Below are 6,000 nucleotides of genomic sequence, written 5' to 3'. Positions count from 1 at the left end.
TCTTTTTCCGTTTTTTAACAAAACTATTAAATGGGATAGGTTATCAGTGTTAATCTTAAAAAATTAAGACAACCCAAAAGAGAGCTGCAAAAACAATTGGCACAAGAGAAAAACGAAAAGATTTTTAAATCGGTCGTTTTGATAACATAATTATCCTTTTGATGCTAAATTAAGCAAAATATAAGATGTTTGTGGCTTATGTTAACGTATTTAATCTCAGATATAAAAAAAAAGCCCAATGTTCTTTCACTGATATACATATCAAAAGTGTTATCGTCCAGTATTTGAAATATTAACAAAAATTGAAGTCATGTATTTTTAGAGATAAATTGAAATTCCCCGCATTATGGTACAGATTTTTCCATATTTTGGTTCCACAAAGATGAAACAAATATATAATCAATATCATTTGTGAAATTCACTTTCTATGATAGGTTTCTTCTCTGCAAAATTATGTTTGCATATTCCTGATTGAGTAACAAAGACCACATTTGATATTATAACATCAACAAATATGTTAAAATATATTTTTATATAAGAAATTTATGCAATTAATTCATTTTATCTGACATGTTTGGCACTTACGGTCAAGGAACAGTAAATGGGCTATGTCACAGATTTTACTAAAATTTTGCATACAACCATAACACGTTGAACTATAACAGAAAATAGAAAAAAAAAACATTGCATGTATCTCTATTATTATCTGAAATGTTATTGATTTAATTCTTTCAAAATAGGTGAACTTTTTTGTAGAAAACACATACTATCGACATTTGTCTTAAAATCATTAAATATCTATTTCTACTAAATAGATTTAAAAAAAACCTATATGTTGTTGATACATAAATGTTAATGAAATAAAATAATCATATGGTCATCGACTTCGTCTTTTGTCTAATAATCAATCTGTTACCTAGTTGGTAGTGAAAAACGTCAAAACTTACCATTTTACGGCCCGAAACGCAATGACGTTACGATTATTTCGTCGTTTTGGGGTATTTTTGAATGACATATACCGTTAAAACTGAGTTAGTGATCCTATGTTTAAATGAAATGATAAAAAAAAATATTTCTGTATCAACAACATTTAGTTTTTCAAGAAAAATCTATACAGTCGAAATTGGAAATTTTCATCAGTCAATTCCCTTTCCATCTTTCTATCTTTTTTCCGAATACTAAACCTGTTATAATGTCCATTACCCCCCATGTACAACTTATATGCAATCTTATTTAATTTACATTTCTGCTTAATACAAACATACCGGTAAAAAATGTGCATAAGAGATAACCCAAACAAGCTTTTAGATCAATTTACCTTTGGAGCTTTCCAGAAATTCATATGTTTTATTGATATTAGTTGTTGATCAATTCACTTTTTTTCTCATAAAAACTGAAATAAAATAATAATTTATATTATACATGTATGTTTATCACTAAAAGAATATATTCCAGCTTTTGTTTTTCTGTTGATGTATCATTCAAATATATTTTAATTTTAAAGAATTTCTAAATTATACAAAGCATTAAAAAAAATTCTACAGAAGGCATATCACCTCAGTTGTATAGATAAAAACAATTGTTTCCAATGCTTCAAATTCATATTTGGTTTTGCCTTTTTACTTATTCGAATTGGACAACATAGATAATTTTTATAGAGAAGAATCGTGCATCTGGCGTTCCAAAATAAAAAGCCTGTAGCCCTTTTCACAAAAACACTTTATCGTAAGTCTAAAATATTCCTTAACAATTCAACTAAATATTTTTATCGTAAGATTAATTTTACACTTAAGATTTTTTGTGAAAAGGGCTACTGGTATCTTTGGCGTATTTTATTTTAGCTAACAATCATTCTGTCGCCAAGTCTTTTATATGTCAACCCTCAACAATTATAATACCGCAAGCAGATGTCTTGGAATTATTGGTGTCTGGTGTGATATTGAAAAAGTCTTATGATATTCTCTATTTATCGTCCTTCTCCCTATCCTGCATCGTGGTTTACGATCACATAGTATCTACCTAACAGACATTTTCAAATCGGTTTCCGTCTTAAATGAAAGTGGCCGCATTCGTGTTCATTCATAATATTGAAATGTAATTTGTATTTGATGATAATACATAACATAAATAAAGGTTGAGGATGAAAACGGATGCGGCCACTTTCATTTTTGACAAAAACCATCTGAAAAATAGCTTGAATCGGAGCGTTTTTAATGACTAAACCAGTTAACATCTTTCACATAAACTAATTGAATTAATTGAAATAGACACTTAAGTGTTTAAAAAGTGTCCGAAATTTTTAGTTAGATGAACCTGAAATTTGAGGCCAAAATCGGCCCTTACCAGACCTACTCCTTTCTACTTGTTGTACACATCATCTGTTATCAAAATGTTTGGTATGAATGGATTAAGTTTGCAATTGTTTTGTTTCAGTTGCTTGTTTTGTTTATTATGCTATTGGCATGAAAAGACAATTTTGGTAATATTTCAGAGTTTTCTTTATATACTTTATAACAAGTCAACTTGAAGTCTTGATAATAATTGAGATTTAATGGCTTTCAAACTATTAATGTATTTTGCCTTCAAAACATTAGTTCTCGGGTGTATCTGCATGTAAAGGTTATTCTGAATAATGTATGCAATGAAATCAGTAAAATCTAATAATTGTTTTATAACTTTTATACATTCTAGTTCGAGGAGCACTTGGAAAACCCAGAAATATGACATGATTTGAAAGGACACTTAATAATGTATTTAGGTGAACTCATGTAAAATCAAATAAACAAAAATTCAAAATTGATACTTTAAGGAGGCTCGCGGGTATAAGATTTTCAGAAAAAAATCACACATTTATTTTTCATTACAAATTTTATTTATTACCTTGAGTAGTTGTTACTTAATCATATGGTACAAAAATCATTCCAAAAAATCAATTTGTGTTGGCCCCAGGTGACTTAAAATGTAGATATCATTGAAAAAGCTCCAAATTATCTCTTTGGTGCAAAAATGCCATTTTATGGCATTAAAATTGAAATATCTTTTGTTACTCATCGGTGACCTATATTTTTTATTGTTGTTTTCGAATAAGTTGTACATAAACTAAATAATTGTAAATTAAAGCGATTTCTGTAATTTAGTTATTTTTTTTATTTCGATATTACCGCTATTTCTCCTATTAGTTTCAACAGAGAAAAAGGACAATAACAAAAATGCATGCTTCTCTCAAAGGCAGTTTGTGAGCGTAAATGAACGGTGATCCATTTTTTTATTTCATTTTTCTATTAAGTATAAGATAAAGTTCATTTATAGAAATATAGCGAAATCTTAAATTAAATAAAAAAATTGATTTAGACCCGCAAGCCCCCTTAAGCTGGAGGAGTATGAGTTAAGGATCAAAATAAGCTAAACATATTGATACATCGATATGCTCCTTTTCGATATATTTGATTTATTAAATATGGCGGGAAAAGGTCTGACTCGGATTTTTACCTCATATTTGAATTAGTATTATTTGGGTCACAAATCAAAAGAAAGAAAATCAGGAATCTGCCTAAATTTGGTCAATAAACCTTTTATGAGCTTTTCGGTCTGTAAAAAAAATAAATAGGTGTGATGGGGCAACCTATTTTACCTTCTATCGTATGGAAAAACACCAAGTAGTCCGAACATTTGACACTTATTCCAAAACCTCTACTAAGTACATCCTTAAGTAAGTTATGTATCAATACAATGATTGAAAATACTATTCTTCATCTTTGGTTGACCTTCCAAAGGGAATTGAACAGACATTTAATCTCTAGATTTCTTCATTGATAAGTGTCGTATATTGAGTTTCCAAGTGAATAGTCATACCCCTATTCATTTATCAAGCAGTTTTAATGTGATTATCACACACAACAATATTGTTTGAGGTATAACATATTTGTCAGGTGGTAAGGCAGGTGCTTTGCAACATTTGGATCTTTAATGATTGGTGTTGAATGTATATTCATAAACCTATTCATTGTAGCAATGACCTCACAGCATATTCGGAAAACAAATTATTCGTCTTTTTGTAGCGTTAAACCCATTGCCTGGAATAATCCTCTCTGAATCTATCAATATTTTGAAGTTGTGTTTCTAATTGATGAATAAAAGTTTCCAATATTTCGGGCCTTTGAATAACACATTATGAAGAGATTTGTTATTGACAATGTTTAGGTCATCATTAATAGCGTGGCCCATCGTATTATATATGAATCACGACCTAGCACATGTTCCATAACGCAGTTAAGAATTAACGTAGTCAATATTGAGATCCCTGCAACAAGTGTTTGCAATAGAAAATTAAAGTTGCAAAGGGATTTGGAATAGTTAACAGAAATGTAATGTATATGCTGATCTTTATTATAGAAACTTATTAAGATTGAACTTATTTATAAAGGATGATATTGCCAAAGTTGATGTCATCAATGCATTTGCTAGCAAGGGAAAGTTTAAGAAAGAATCTTTTCTCCTTTTCATCTTTTTTCTAGTTCATGCGAACTCATTTGAAATTTCTGTGAGCTGCAATTTAGTATAATTTTGATTGGTTGTAAGTTTTCGAGAGAATTATTTTTTGAAAAATGCGAATGTGATAAATATCAAACTGTTTGTGGTATTAATGGCAATCGAGACATCATTGAGAGTAGGTGATATATAAAGATGAATGACATGACTAAGTTATCTAACGCTATGTAATAGTGTAAACAGTATAAAGGGGATGGAGCTTTTTGGGCCAGCACAAACTCATCGAGTGTTCAAGGCCTACAATTTGGTACACAAGACGCACATTTCGTCTATTTACTGATCATCAGTGTCGCCTTTTCGACAGTTGGGAGGCAAATCAAATGCAAAAACTGGATTAGATCAAGTTTAGTTGTAGTTGTAATTTAAAATGGATGGAATTACGAAAAGTATCGAATCTGTGAATCTTCAAAGCGTATCATGGTTCTATAAATTACATTCAGTTCAAGCGTTCATTTTCACACATTTTACGAGGGGAAAACTGGGTTGAATCTGATTTCAGAGTCAGATTAATCCCCCACATGTATGACAGTTGTTTATAGTTCCATTGTATCGACAAAATTAGTTAAGCAAATAATTAGTTAATTGACCATTTTTTGGATCAAGTAGTAAAAACTTTGTAAACATATATCACAGACAAACAACACAACTGACTAAAAATTCAAAAAAATATATTGTAATATGATATCAGCTTACAAAAACGTCTAAGATAAAGTTGCTGAAGCTAATGGAAGATGACACAGACGCCAATGCGTTTAACATAATATAGCAAAAAATACAAATTACGTAAAATATTAATGCAATGTAAACCAAGTGAAAGAAACAAACACCATAAAAAAATCCCCTGCGTGTAAAGACCCACTTAAACCAAGAATTCCCAAAGTAAAGAATTTAAAAAAAAAATACGATAGAGGGATGATTTATCAAGTAGATACAGGAAACACAACTAGAATCTATATATCAAGAACATAAAAAATGTTTTATTTTTTTATTATTTTTTACTTTTGTGCTCAGATACTGATGATTCGTTTCATAAAGTCTGATTAACAGCTGGAGGCACTTACATATTGTATGAGCTGAAATATGTATACTCCATACGCGGGGGAGTTCATGCATTCCTGATAAAACTTAAATTTTCAAATTAAATCGAAATACCTAACAGATTCTGGTACTGAAATGACCGCTTTAGTCAAATGCGAGATAAATTCTTATAACATCACAAATATACTAGTACATGTAGTATGCGAAATTAAATAATACAGCTTCTTTTATCGTCTGGTTTTACGAGTATTTGAAGGAGCTCTGAATCATATCAACATAAAAAAAGGTTGTCGAGAAGGGTCCTGAGATGGTCCACATACATAGAAACACCGACAACCTGCTGGAAAATTCTACTTCCTAATGCTAAAAATTCGTTCTTAATGATAAATCAAGCACGATTATCATTTCTTATTA

Source organism: Mytilus edulis, chromosome 5, assembly GCF_963676685.1.
Source record: "Mytilus edulis chromosome 5, xbMytEdul2.2, whole genome shotgun sequence".
In the NCBI taxonomy this organism is placed as follows: domain Eukaryota; kingdom Metazoa; phylum Mollusca; class Bivalvia; order Mytilida; family Mytilidae; genus Mytilus; species Mytilus edulis.
This window is presented reverse-complemented; position numbering follows the sequence as displayed.